At 37.1% G+C, this 15,926-nt stretch overlaps 1 non-coding gene across 1 annotated transcript; it reads right to left on the minus strand.

Annotated features, from left to right (window-relative positions):
- Window positions 1–4,576: 4,576 nt before the first annotated feature.
- LOC111876336 (small nucleolar RNA R71) lies at window positions 4,577–4,683 on the minus strand. The gene has a single exon (XR_002844974.1). It is a non-coding gene; the product is annotated as a small nucleolar RNA R71 (small nucleolar RNA).
- Between the last annotated feature and the right edge of the window lie 11,243 nt (window positions 4,684–15,926).

The following is a 15,926-nucleotide window of genomic DNA, read 5'->3' on the forward strand; positions in this document are numbered from 1 at the left end:
AAAAATCCACACCACGGACTCACACTTTTGTAGGGTCAAAATATACTAACGGTTTTGGTGCAAATAATCCATTGCAATGAAAATATAATGTCAGATACTTACCGTTAGATGATTCTGACGTGCTACAGTTGTTGATTTCAAATCCACGCTTCAAGTGCAAACCCTAAATCCCCTCCTTTGTTGGATCGATTGATTTATGAGAAAACGGTAATCGGGAAAAGATTTTGGAATAAGTTGCAATGAAAAATCCTAATTAAATGAGAAAGGGGGTGTAATGAACATATAAGACGCCACACAATCATTTTTAACTTATGTAATTAGAAGCAACCGGGTAAAACGGGTGATAGTCGGTAATAGTTGTATAATGTGAACACGTAAAACAAGTAAGTTAGCTATATGTGTACAAAGAAAAAAGTTCCCAACATGTGAACAAACATAAGAGGTAGTTACCCTCATAAGTCATTTTTCCATTTCTTTATTATTTTTTTTATATATGTAAAGTGTTGGTTCGAGTTTTACAAGTATTTTTCTAGCATTTTTTTCAGAACGACAATTTCATATATGCCTAGAAATGAACCCAATATCTTCTTGTTAGGAACACCTTATTAGACGGAATGTTAGCCAAGTGGGCTAACCCCAAGTTATTCTAGCAATTTAATAGCCCAACCCATTAATAAAATAGATTATTAGTTAGTTAAATAACTTTATTTAATAAAGTATTTTATTAAATTTACAAAATAAACTATGTAAGGTCACACCTTATGATCTGATGAGTCAAACACTCTACACGCTGACCACCAACACCAGCGCCAACGTCAGGGTCAACGCTAGGACCTCAAGCCTTATACACATCAATATGTAGTCATATAATCTAATGTAATCTTTGTATATTAGGTAATTATACATATATGTATAGAATAGATAGCATATCTGATATCTTTGTGATAAAGATCGATTCTTAGTGTAGATTGGATACAATCCCTTCAATCAAGGTATATACTTGTATATATTAGTATATATTCAACATTAAGGTGAAACCCTAACGTAATCGTCTTGGTGACCGTATTTTTGACAACCCGTTTTCTTAGTGAAAACAACCCCTTTCTTGGTGAAAGACATTGTGGAGAATTCTTCGTGTTCTTTACTTTTTTTTTCTTTATTTTCTTAGTTTAGTTTGTTCTTTTTTATTATACATGAAGTGTATCCAATCAATACAAACCTTTAATTGGTATCATAGCAAGTTTTTGATACACTCAAGGAATTATGTCGACCTCCTATATTCCAAAATTGACTGCTTGCAAAAGATTCCTCCGTTTAATGAACTTAACTTCACTACTTGGAAATCAATAGCCATGGATGTTCTCGAGATCATGGACTTTGACATGCTTGACATCATCAATAAAGGTCCCATCGTCGTTATGCATCAATCATATAATGATGGTGCATCCGATAGTAAGCTAAAAAGGAAATAAGTGCCAGGATACAACAAGGATGAAAAAAGTGTGATGAATCTCGATGTAAAGACGAGAATTGCCATTGGAAACTCACTTCCTTATTCCGTGTATCGTTTGGTTCAAAACTGCTCAACTGCTCAAGAGATGATGATCACACTATGATCTGTTTTTGAAAATGAAAACCTCTCAGACGACGAAGCTTCAAAAGGTAAGTGTCTCATGACCCAGATCGTTGAATCTCACGTTGACACATCAAATGACAGCATTGACACTCTTGACATTGATCCTTCTCAAGCTGGTACAGACCTTAAGGAATGGGACGCAACCTCAACGTATCAAGTAAAAAATATTGTTAACTATTCTGATGAAAACATCGAAAAAATCGCCACGATTGATCACTTATGTTTCGATTTACCAAATAAAGAAAGATCTTCTCTTAGATTTGAGTTAAAAAATCTCTAATCAAAACTCTCCTCTTTCGAAAAATCTCTTTCTCTTTTAAAAAAGAAAAACACTTGTATCTCGTTGACCAACAATTTTCTTCACTCTAAAAAAGAAAATTTTGTTGATCATGCTAGAAGCATTCAACTTATTTTAAAAAACTAGGCTTCTTCTCACCATAATGTTACAAGAATTATGAATTCTCAGATTTCGGATCAATATGAGAAAATTCTTGGAGGTGATATAGAAGGCGTTGTTTCCTTAACAAAAAGTGTTTAGATTGTGAGTATTTAAAGTATGGGGGGTACTTTAGGAAAATTTTAGACACAAATGCATGCGTTGAGGTCTTGGCATAATAGCTGAGCTGGAGTCGGATTGTTCTATGTGATGTTAGTAATTAAGGGTTAAGTTTAAATTTGCATGAGGGCAAGCAAAGCCTAAGTGTGGGGTATTTTGATATTTTCATATTTATACCTATTTTTAGGCAATATTTAAGTACATTTTTATTAACAAGTTGATAATATGTTTAGAATAATGGTACTTATGACTTTAAATTGTTATTTTCAGTCAATTAAAAGGATTTTCGAAGAGAGGGACCAAAAGTGACAATATGTAGAACATGGGAGACTTGGAACACAAGAGATGAATAAATCCACGAAAATTACTAAACCTACGATGTGGCAAAGTCAGCCACGACGTGGCATGAGAATTCTAGAAGATAAAGATCGCATTATGGAGGAATCCTTACCCGGTAAGGATAACTTGGAGCCCACGACGTGGCCTGGATAGCCACGACGTGGCGCGAGATTTTGGAGGCTATTTAAGCATTCTTGATCATTACGAAGAGGGGACTTTTTGGCTAAAGAAAGGAGTTCCAGAAGGCGATTTTGAGCGGAAGAAAGGTTCTGGAAAAAGGTTTTCAACACCAAAAAGAGTAACGGTCCATATTTTAGTTAATTAAGAACATGTTTTCTATCACTTCAATTTGTGTTAGTTTGTTAGTTGCTATGATGAGCAGCTGAATCTAGCTACTCTTGTTTAGCTAGATGAAGCTTCTAACTTATGAATAGCTCAATTTTTATGGATTTATTTAGTTGGTAAAATTGCTTGTGTTTGATTTGTATAACCTAGCATGCTTATGTTTGTTTCTCTAATTGCTTGATTGCATGTTCTGTGTAGCTTAGTGACCATTAACTGCATGAACTTGTTTACCTAATGATTTAGTGAACATTGAATTGTTAGAGCTAGGATTGACCAATCTTAGTTAGTAATTAGAGTAAATAAGCTTAGCTGTGCCAGAGAACGTGTATTGTGACTATAATTGCGTTTATATAACAAATCTTACATAGCATATTTACATTCATAATTAGTTTTGTGTTTAATTGTGTGTGAACATACATGGTTTGACATGAATTAGTTAATTATTGGTAAAGTTAGAACTAAATTACTAATACAATTAAAACCAACTTGATAATCCATAATCATTAGCTAGCCATAAGGAAGAAGTGGATTCAAACTAGACAAGAGTGTGTTTTTACTTATTGAATTTGAGTTAAGTTCGTCTGATCTTGTAAAATCAGATAAAACCCCTTTTAAACTTGTTAATAATTAGGTTAATTTAATAGTAACTAAATTAATTAGTAACACCGTTCCCTGTGATCGACACCCGACTTACCCAAGCTATACTGTAATCTGACTAGGTACACTGCCTATAAGTGCATAGTTAGTTTAAGTTTGTTAGGTTATAAATATTAAAATTAGTGGGTACTTTCGTGCACATCAAGTTTTTTACGCCGTTGCCGGGGAACGGATTAGTTTTTAGCTTATTTATTTGCATTAAATTAATCGATCTTTCTTGTGGAGTAAAACCCACAAAAAGTTAATTTTTCAGCAAGGTTTAATTTTTATTTTAGTCACAGAGTCCACGACATGGCCAGATACGTTCCACGATGTGGACACCTAGAACTCTAGATTTTTAGTTGTTAGTTAGTTTTTCTATTTTAGTTCAGTTTTACCTTGTTTATTTAGTTTATTTGCAGGAGTTCATGACCAGAGGCTCAAACACACCCTTGGTGCCACCACTTTAAGATCCCGAGTCTGCAATTCACAAGAAAAAGACGCCCTTACAAGAATTCAAGTCAGCTTTTTCAAGGAAGTTGGGAAAGAAGACATGAGAGTCAAGTTCATCCTCAAAGCATAAGAGCAATTTTGAGCACTTGGATCAAATACCCGTCCAAACCGAATCTGAATACGATACCGAGCCCGAATTTGAAGAACATACGAGCGAACCCGAGAACGAGCCAAGGAACGAGATGGCAGCAATTGAAGAGATGTCCATGGGAGCTTACAAGAAGCGGATCCGAGAAGATGTGGGTCCTGGTTTAGTCCAACCCGCAATACCTGCCACTGCCACATTCATCTTGACTGCACTGAAGGATATCCCATTCTTTGGGAAAGATCATGAGGATGCTTTTAAGCATCTAGATGAAGTCAACGACATTACGGATTACTTCAATGTCCCAAATGTCAATAGAAACACAGTCTTGCTTAGGATGCTTCCCATCACTTTCAAAGGAGCTGCTAAGGGGTGGTTAAAATCACTTCCACCGGGTACAATTACCACTTGGGCTCAAATGCGTGAGCAATTCCTAGACCAGTTTTGCCTGCCATCCAAGATAGCCAAACTCAAGAAGGAAATAGCCAACTTTGAGCAACAGCCGGGGGAGTCATTATACGAAGCATGGGAGCGGTACAAGGGCTTGCTCAGAAATTGCCCTCAGCATGATCTAAATGTGCAACAAGAGATGTCAATCTTCTATGATGGGGTCAACGTTATGACGAGACAACTCCTTGATTCTCAAGGACCTTTGACAAAGAAAAATCCAAGGGAGGTCAAGGAGCTGATTGAAGAATTCGCAAAGCACTCTCGCGAATACCACAACCCTAGGCAAGATGGAATCAAAGGCGGTGGAGGGGCCCAAACTGAAGAAATAGCAGCTGTAATGGCCATGCTGAATAATTTGGATCGAATGATAACACAAATGGACCAGTCAATTGATGCCATAAGAGTGGGTTGCGAGAGATCTAGTGGTCCACACTTGACCAAGGACTGCAATTTAGACGAGTTTGGGAGCAGAAAAGCTCAAGTGTGCTACTCGAATGGGGATAAGTTTGATGAGGACTGGAGGAAACCAAAGAAGGAGTGGCTGCCATATGAAGAGTATAAGAAGCAAAAAGAAGAGAAGTATAGGCAAACAGGGCAAGTCTTCTATCAAAAAGAGCAGCCATCGGCTGAGAAGAAACCTGATCTAGAGACCATATTGATGAAGTTTATGGAAGCTTCGGAAAAGAGACACGATGCCACTGATTCTGCTATTATGGAACAACAAACTTTAATAAAGAATCAGCAAGCCTCCATCCATAACCTTGAAGTACAATTTGGTCAACTAGCCACTCTGGTTCATGAAAAGTTGTCCCCGAAGAATCCTGAAGTAAAGACCCAATCTCATGTAATGGCCATCGATACTGAAGAAGAAGCAATCTCTGAGTTCCTGGAGGCATTGGAAGAAGAACCACAGCAGCCCGATCCAAAACCAAAGAAGCCAAAGTTCGAAAGTGAAGGGGTTGCTGAAACAGCTTCGCCATGACGTGGCTCTTGTCTGAACAAAAAGTCTTTGAACCTGTTCCGGTTTATCAGCCGCCTTTTCCATTTCCATCCCGAGTTGCACTTAGTCTAATGGAGAAGGAGCATATACAGTTTGTCAAGCATGTGAAGGGGATCCCGATTAATACTCCCTTTGTCGAGTCCTTATCCAAAATTCCCGAGCATCAGAAATTACTGCAAGATTTGATAGACACTCGCAAGCAATTAAAGAAGCAGTCTAAGGTGGTTCTAAGTGAATAAAGCTCAAAAGTTGTGTTGGGAGAGACACCAGAGAAGATGGGGGATCCTGGACGCCTCACTCTTCCGTGTGAGTTTGGTAATAAAATGAAGGTTAATGCTTTAGCCGATTCTAGGGCTAGCATTAATTTGATACCTTTTCATTTTATCAAAAATTGGAAATTCAGAAGATGAAGGCTACAAAAATGACGATTCACATGGCGAACCGTTTAGTGACACAACCCTGGGGCATAGTGGAGGATATTTTGGTGAAAATTGGAAAAAAAAAATTTCCAATAGATTTTGTAGTGTTGGATATGAAGGAAGACCCCAATGTCCCAATTATCCTTGGTCTTCCATTACTTAACACTGTTGGAGCTCTTGTTGATATTCATGAGTCTAAGCTCACTTTGAGGGTTGGAGATGAACACGAAGTTTTTGGAATACAAGATGACTTCCAAGAGGATCATGTTCAAGAAGAGGTGTTCACAATTAATGAAGACAATGAACTAGAAGAACTGGAAAAGCTTATGGAAGAAGAGATCAAGGCAGTTCATCAAGTCAAAAGAACAAAATCGAGGGCATCTGTTCCATATTTGGTTAAAGTCATATCTTACAAGAGTCCACCTTCTTGGGTGAGCAAAGAAGATGATGAGATGACAAGTGATGAAGAGGAGATTACTTCAAGGGTGACAAAGCCGGTGGTGAAAGAGGAGGAGGATGCTATAGAGTGAAAGGAAGAAACTAAAGGGACCAAACGCAAGCTTGAAGAAGAGGTCAAAGCTAAAAAAGAGAATTCAAAGAAGGCATACAAAAGGCGAGTTCAAGCTTACAAGAGGCGATTCAAGGAAAAAAAGATCTTAGTGGTGGACTCTTCAGAGGATTCAACGTAAGAGGCACGGAGTCCAGCTCAAGACTCCAAGAAAAAGAAGCACTTCTCGGGAGGCAACCCGAGCTTGGTTTGCATTTTCTTTTCTTTTAATTTTTGAGTTTTTAATTAGGAAAGATATCAACTCATCGTCTAATATCTTATACTTAGTAAAGAATTAGCTGTGGGGAGCTTTAATTAATAAATAAAATGCAAAGTAGTTAGTTAAAATGAGTGATTTTACAAAAATTTTGCGATCAGGCATATGCCACGTCGTGGTCTGATAGAGCCACGTCGTGGTTAAAGAGTAATTACGAAATCAGATGAATTTTTTTTAAAAACAGCTCATAATCTTTCAAAGTCCACGATGTGGCAAAGCCAGTCACGGCGTGGCGTTTAAAAAGTCACCGGGGGGGGGGGGGGGGGACCATTTCTTAAAACCCTTTGACCGCATAATCCCCATTCCCCATTTGAATGCTGCCTCACGAACGGAAACAACAGGGTCCCCACAACCGATTTCTTAATTTGTATTCCAAATCCTTCGAATTTCTTGTCGTATAACTCCATTTGGTATGTATTCTAACCATTAATTGTAGTTATTTCTTACAATTTTACATTTTCATGGTTAGGGTTTATGTGAATAATGAGATTCACGAAATTGGTTGAAACTAGTTGTTGATTCTAGGTTGCATGTCCTTTAAATATCCATAGGAACAAACCCCAAGCATTATTTTTGGTTGAAATCGCATATAAAGTAACCGATCTATATTGATTTCCCGACTGCGGTCCACGACGTGGCGAGCTTGGCTACGTCGTGATTTCTGGCAATCTGTTTTATTTTTTTAATGTTTTGGGTGTTTGCTGCTTTGGTTTAATTTTTTATGCAGAAATGGGACCTCGAAGGGCTATTCCACAGGAGGAAAATCCGATTGATGTGGCGAGTATACATCCTTTATATCAGTTTCCACAAAACATTCCCCGACCATTGTTGACTACATATGAAAATCGGTTGGGATGGTTGTACAACAGGGAATTTGAGATAGCTCCAATTATCGATTGGGGATGGCTCGGTGGTGTGGGAATGGTTGCTGAATTGGAACGCTATTGGACGAAAACATACGAAGGGGATCAATTTTCTTTCACTTGTCACGGGTGGAGGAATTTGTTTGCAATTCAAGAACCCCGTGTACCGGGAGTTATCGGTGGAGTTTTTCTCTACCGTATGCTTCGAGGAACGCACCATTGACTTTACTTACAACCGGGCACTTGTGTTTCGCTTGGGTGGTGTTTATAGGGAATGTAGTCTTCGGGAATTCGCTTGGCGGATGGGGCTTTATACCGAAGTGGAGACTCAATCTCTGTTTTTCATACCATTCCTACTTGGATGTGTTCGGGATTTTAATCTCGGTATTATGGATGTCCAGTTCTGGCGGAGTATTTCCAACCATGAGTATAACTCTCTTCGTTGTTGCATCTTTTTTCGTGATGTAACACGTGATCCTAGGTAGTTTTCATTTTTTACCCTTGGTGTGTAAACATTTTGCTAATTTGGTCCCTATAGGGTCATTGTTGCCACTTTTAGAAAAGTGGGAGTACACTAGGCTTAATTTTCGTACGATGGGTGTACGCACCAATGGGACAAACCCTAAAGTTTAGGGTTTCGACCCTATTTAAGCAATATTATGACCTATGATCCCCTCATTTCTCAGCCTCCATTACCCTTTGAGCCTCATTTTGAAACCCTGGCCCCTCTAGAGAAGATTTGACCCTCTTTATGTGTGTTTTAGTGTATGTTGGTGAGCTTTGAGGAAGAAGAGTTTTGAAGAAGGAGCTTTAATCAAGGGAGAGCTTGTAGATCCAAATTCTATTCATCTTTTCCAGCTTCATTGAGGTATAAATCTGGGAACTTTCTAATTGTATGATTAGATCTAGTCTTTATGGAGTTTTGGTCACTTTTTAGTCCTATGAATAAGATCTAGTAGGTTTATTCCACTCTAGAAATTAGGAGTTGCTTATCTTGATGTTTCTGAGGTCCCTAGTACATAAAGTTAGCATCTTGATGGTTGTGGATCAACCATGTATGTGTTTATGTCCATTTGATGAAACTACAATGCTAAATATAGGGTTTGAGTTCATTGGGGCCATGAAAAGGCTCCAAGTTAATGACTTTGTGAATTAAGACGTTCCCCAAGGCTTGAATATGAAGTTTGGACGTCTGGTTGCAAACATTAAGTGCTTAAGGGAAAAAGTGCTTAATGGGCACGTACGATGAGCGTACGCGTTTGAGTCCCCGATTAGGCACACTACCTAGTACATCTAGCGTACGTCTGGTAAACACAACGTACCAGGCCTAGGCTTTGGCTTTGCGTTTTGGGCCATATTTGGACTATTAGGGCTTTGGGCCTTATTAGGCCACTGGCCTTTCAGAATTTAGGCCATTTTTATGCTTTAGGACTTCTTGGATTTGGGCCCATATTGGAATTTGGGTAACCTTTAGGAAATTTGGCTACTATTGGGCTTTTAGTGCTATTGAGTTTGGGCCTTGCATATTGGGTCAAGTGAGGAAAGGGTAAAATGGTCTTTTACCCTGGGTGTTCGACCAATGAACTAGATTCTCGATTATCGATTCTGAACCAATTATTAATTAGGGTTTTATTTGGTTGGTTTGTGCAGGGATTCTCTGGTTCAGAAGCCCGAGCATCTATTGATTGTCAACAGACTGAGATGAGTTTACTCACTATACTGTAGGACACTAGGGATTGCATGTACTTGTAGTCTTTGTGACTCCTGCTATATGTGCTGTATGCATGTGTGCATGTTTGCTATATGTATGTGGGGGTGAAAATAGACTTGGGGGTGAATTAGACACAATACAGCCTTGTGCTGACATACGAGTTGAAATAGACTCGGGGGTGAAATAGACCCGATACAGCCATGTGCTGACATATAAGTTGAAATAGACTCGAGGGTGAAATAGACTCGGGGGTGAAATTGATCTGGTACATCCTTGAGTTGGCATATATGTATGGTATGCAGTATTTTGAGGAACTTACTAAGCCTCATGCTTACGGTTTTCAATTTATGTTTCAGGTACTTCCGGATCAAATGGGAAGAACTTAGGATGATCGTATCGTACACACCGTGACTTTTTCACTTACTTGACTCTGATGTGTTTTGGATGATTATGATTACAATATGAATTCCGTTTGGTTTTACTAAACACGTTTGGTTGATGATTTAATTAATATGAAAAAAAAAATTATTTTTGGTTTTGAATTTTGGGATGTTACACGTGCTCGGTCTCATCTAAATTGGTTGTGGCACAAGAGGTTATCTCATTTTAAAATACATATGAAAGATTTATAGGAATCAGCTTCTAAGAGGAATTCCTAAGATGCAATTTGTCAAAGAAAAGCTATGATCAGCGTGTGAAAAGGGAAAGAAAACCAAGTCTTCATTTAAGCCAAAGTCATGTTCTTCCTATATCAAATCTCTTCATCTCCTCCACATGGATCTCTTTGGACCAGTCCCCGATTAATTCAAGATTTGGGAAGAAGTATACTCTTGTTAATGGGAAGTTCTCTATGATCACAAAGTCAGACAATTATCTATTGATCATGGAACTGAGTTTCGAAACTCCTCCCTAGAAGACTTTTTCTCAAACTTAGGAATTTCCCAGAATTTCTCTGTTGTTAGAACTCTCCAACAAAATAGCATTGCTAAAAGAAGGAACAGAACACTCATTGAAGCTAGAAGAACTATGGTTGTTGAAATTGTTCTTCCTTTTCCTTTTTAGGCTGAGGATGCCAACAAAACATGTTATACCGAAAACCAGTCAATCATTTTTAAGCATCATGGGAAAACTGCCTATGAGCTACTTAAGGGAAGGAAACCAGACATCTCTTATTTTCATGTGTTAGGGTGTGTTTGTTACATCCTGAATCAAAGAGATCAGTGCTCGAAGTTTGAAACTAAAGCTGATGAAGGAGTGTTTCTAGGTTATTCTAGTGTATCCAAGGCTTTCAGGGTATTCAATCTTTCAAGACAAACTGTTAAGGAAACTGCTTATGTCACTTTTGATGAGGCCTCATTCATTCATGACCGAATTGAGCACCCTTCATCAATTCTAAATGAACTTACTTACTGTCCTTCAGACCCTGTTCCTGAATTCTTTCCAAATAACTTTGAGCCTATTGTTCCTAATATTGATCAAACTATCAACTCACAACCTCTCTCTGAAGACCAGCCTATTATCTCTGAGGAAGCTGAAGCATCTAATCAAGAAGATTTTATTCCAAATAAAACGAATGAATGTTCTAATCCTTGAATTCTTAGAGAAAATCCTGAATCTCAAATCATTGGAGATGTAAATTCTGGGATTCTCACTCGTAGTAGAGTTAGCACCAAATTATGTATGTTTGTGAATTCTGTCTCGATGATTGAACCAAAGTATTTTGTTGCCGCTTTGAAAGAAGCTGACTGGATCAAGGCTATCCAGGATGAGCTGAATGAATTTGAACGTCACCGTGTGTGGACTCTTGTTCCAAAACTCAAGGAAAATAGATCATTGGCACTCACTGGGTATTCATAAATAAGGTGGATGAAGATAGGATCATCATAAGAAACAAAGCAAGACTTGTGTCAAGACTATGATGAAACATTTTCTCCTATTGCTAAACTTGAAGCAATTCGCCTATTTCTTGCGTTTGCTTTGTACGAGAACTTCAAGTTCTATCAAATGGATATTAAGACTTCTTTATTACATGGAGAACTTCAAGAAGATTTTTTCTAAAGCAACCTCTAGGATTTGAAAGTGAAGAGTTTCCAAATCATGGATATCGTCTTGATAAAGTTGTCTATGGCTTAAAGCAAGCACCTAGAGCATGGTATGACACATTGGCGAGCTATCTTATTGCAAGCGGATACAAACGAGGAAAGGTTTACAACACCTTGCTCATCAAACAATCAGGATCTCACATCATTCTCGCTCAAGTGTATTTTGATGATATCATCTTTGGATCCACTTATGAGAATCGAAGTTTAGAATTTGTTGAGATCATAGCTAAGAAGTTTGAGATGAGCATGATGAGTGAACTAACTTTCTTTTTAGTTTTGCATGTTGAACAACTAACTGGTATTTTTTGTCAAGCAAAATACATTGCAGACATACTGAAGAAGTTTGGTTTTTCTAATTGCAAGCCGACAAAGACTCTAATGTCCTCATCGGTGTCTATTGGCACTGATCAAAATAACATTGATGTGAATGCAACTTTGTATCGAGGAATGATAGGCTCATTGGTCTATCTTATTGCCAGCCATCCTAACATTATGTTTGCTACCATATTGTATGCTCATTATCAAGCCAGTCCTAAGGAATCTCATCTTGTTGTAAAAAAGGGTTTTTCGTTAATTAAATCATACACACAATCTTAGGTTGTAGTATCCTCGTGATTCTGAGTTTAAGCTAGTGGGATACACTGACTTCGATCATGGTGGATGTGGCATTGATCATCAAAGTACTTCAGGAGGGGCTCAAATGCTTGGAGAAAGATTGGTGAGATGGTCCAGCAAGAAGTAGACATCAATGTCTTGCTCTACAGTTGAAGTTGAATATGTAGTTGTTGGAGGGTGTTGTATACAGATTATATGGATTCATAATCAACTCCTAGAGTATGGTATAAACTTCTCAAAGACTCCCATCTGCTGTGACAACACCAGTTCCATTCAGATGATATAGAATCCAGTGCATCATTCCAAGACCAAGCACATTGATATCCGTCATCACTTCATTAGGGACATCGTTTAAAAATGAAAAGTGGAGTTGTTCTACATTCCATCCACTGATCAGTTGGCTGACATTTTCAACAAGGCATTAGACGAGAAGACTCTAAACAAATTGCTTGCAGATCTTGGCATGTTTTCAATGACTTAATTGTTTTCTAACTCGGTTGAATTAACATTGCTTCTCTTTGCTTTTAAAAAAACACAAAAACAAGTGCTGCATTTATTATTTATTTAGAACTTTACATAGTTTGTTTAAGCCGCGATTCTAGTGTTTATAAGTAAAATATTTTCTTTCTATATCATCTATCTTTCAGGACTATCTTTGATTTATTTGCACATATTCCTTCTAGAGTTAGAAAGAGCTACGGCCATCCAGAATGTTTTGAATGCTCTAGTTGTTGACAAGAATGTTGGAATCAAGTCTTCTTCTTGTTGACAATACTTTGTCTCTCCTCCACCCGTTGTTGTGGATGCAAGTAGCAAACATCAATGCAATGAGTCTTGTTTTCATCTACTGACTCATAATCCGATAAAACCTCAAATTCCCTTGTGTTGATCTTGTTAACATGACAGTTTCATGGATTTGAGCCAGTTAAATCGTTGTTTACAAAGACTATTTTTTGCTCCTTTCTTGCTCTTGGTGAACATGAAGCTTAGAATCCATCTGTAATATCTCAATGACAAATGGATTCATCACTCTTGGTTTGTAGCAAGGTGTATTGTATATGAATATGTTTGTTCTTGATTGTGTTTTTTTATAGCTAGATTTGTAGATCAGATATTTCGAAGAAAGGAAATTAATTAATGAGTATTTAGTTCAAAAGATTCTCCTTTTGAGATTTTATTCAAAAGATTTTATGCGTTTTTGATTCTTCTGAAAAAAGCTACATAAAGAACCTCAAAAAAAGTTATTAAAATATCACTTTCTTGTTTGACTAACTTTTTTGTTTATATTATTATTTATTTTGTTTTGTACCAATCTTAAGATTTGACAATGACACTTATTAATCCAAGAATGTAACTTTTGACAAATAATCGTCCCTAGAAGCATGTTGATGTATGTTCCTAAATCTCTTTAAGTATCTCATCAGCGAGACCGTCTGCTAAGATTACATTGAGTCACCTCTCACGCTGATTTTCTAGCATCGTCTAAACCTTCTAAGTGAGATTTCTTGATCCAAATAAAAATTTATAGAAAGGCTTGGGTGTCTATTTTTAATTAATCATCTTGTCTGAATCTGTCCTTGGAAGCATGCTTTCTGTATGCATCAAGTCTCATGCTATGTTGAAACATTGAGCATAACCCAGTGGCTTACCCTGATTGCACAATCATCAGAGTAAGAGTTACTTGTTTGGTCTTTAAATGAAAGAGGGTTATTTATGTCCTTGACCTCCTAGTCTAAGGTATGACATGGTATCATAACGAATTGACAGTGAATCTTTGATTCTACATTGCAACTAAATCTATGGTGCAAGGATTAAACCACTTCTTGCTGATGGGTTATTATTATTGATGATTCATGCTGATTCCAACTCAGCATGACCGAAACAATCCACTATCTCCTTATTTTCTTCTTTAAAGCTTTATGATTCATCATAATGTACCATAAGCTGATGAGAGCTTGAAAAAGCTATGCCAATGGTTAAGCTAAAACACCACAACTTAGCACACGCATCATACCACTCTTGCCTTTTTCTTTTAATAAAAGTGATTAATGAGTCAGCATATGAAACCACATGCTGATGAAATCTCGCAACACTATGTCAGTGAATGGTAGTTTAAGCCCACACTATCAGGAGAAATCACAAACTTTACTAGATTACAAGCTGCAACTTTGATACACAGATCGCTTCCACCAGTCTCACATTTGTTGTTGATGTCAAAAAGGGGGAGCGACTTGCTAAATGTGAGAAGCAAAGGGGGAGCCAGAGCCAAACTCGTCATCTATCCATTTGTTGCAACTCATAAATGTTGTTTCTACTACTGGTAATCAAAAATGGAAAGAGTCAAACACTTTCTCAGGGAGAGTATTCGCTAAACCTATAGAATTTTAAAGTTTCGATGTTACTCTCATGGGGAGCACGAGTTGAAGAAGAAGATTAGTTTTAACATCAGCAGATAGCGGTAGATTTTAAGGTCACACCTTATGATCTGATGAGTGAAACACTCTATACGCTGACCACCAGCACCAGTACCAGCATCAGGGTCAGCGGTAGCGCCTTAAACCTTATCAGAGTCAGCATGTAGTCATATAATCTAATGTAACCTTTGTATATTATGTAATTATACAAATATGTATAGAATAGATATCAGATGATATATCTTTGTGATAAAGATCGATTCTTAGTATATATTAGATACAATCCGTTAAATCAAGGGATATACTTGTATAGATTAGTATATATTCAACATTAAGGTGAAAACCTAATGTAATCATCTTGGTGACCGCCTTTGTGACAACCCGTTTTCTTGGTGAAAACAACCCCTTTCTTAGTGAAAAACAATTTGGAGAATTCTTTGTTTCTTTACTTTTTATGTTCTTTATTTGCTTAGTTTAGTTCGTTTTTGTTTATTATTGATGAAATGTATCCGATCGATACAAACCTTTAAACTCTTTTATTTATTTATTTTCCTTTTAATCAATAAATAGTTATAAATTTATTCATTAAAAATATATTATTTAATTTACCCAATTTAAATGGTTTTTACTTTTTATTATGTGATCCTAAAGGTTCATGCATAATTAGCTATATACCATTTTTTTCTTCGCACACCATTTCCAGTAATTTAAAAATCATTTGAAAGAGCCATAGCTTGACTACATCAATTCTTTCAAAGCTCATACAATATATTTTGAACAATTCTTTCAAATCTCACACATCATGTCTCAAACAATTTATTCAAAGCATCATAGTTCAATTCATTAAGATTGAGAGACAACAATATAACAGTTTGGTCTTGGAAATACCAAAGGGTTTCTTGGAGTTTCCATAAAATAGAATAGGAAATAGAGATATTATGAATGAGAATAATGCATAGGGTTTCACAAACATATGAAAGAGAGATGTAGAGAGGGAGGAGGTTAAGATTGGAAAAGAGAGCATGCCAAGAATCGTTATGATATCTTGTGATTTGTTCAATTTCCTAAAAAGTAATCTATAACCCACACAAAGTGAGAAAAAACGGTATGGAAAGGGCCATGGCTAAGCTAGACTATACGATAAAATCCATTCAACACAAGAATATAAATGATACAATATACATATCATACACATTTAATAAAAGAGTAAATCACACGAATGGTCCCTATGGTTTACGGTAATTTACGTGTTTGGTCCCTAACTTATTATTTTAATTCGGAAGGTCCCTACTGTTTGTTTTTGTTACGCGCATGGTCCATATCTTACCTAACAAGACTATTTTGCACTTGATTTTTTAATTTATTTAAATAAACACACTCTCAATCCCACCACACTCACCTTACCTTACCTACCCCAC

This window comes from Lactuca sativa, chromosome 1, assembly GCF_002870075.4.
Source record: "Lactuca sativa cultivar Salinas chromosome 1, Lsat_Salinas_v11, whole genome shotgun sequence".
Lineage (NCBI taxonomy): Eukaryota > Viridiplantae > Streptophyta > Magnoliopsida > Asterales > Asteraceae > Lactuca > Lactuca sativa.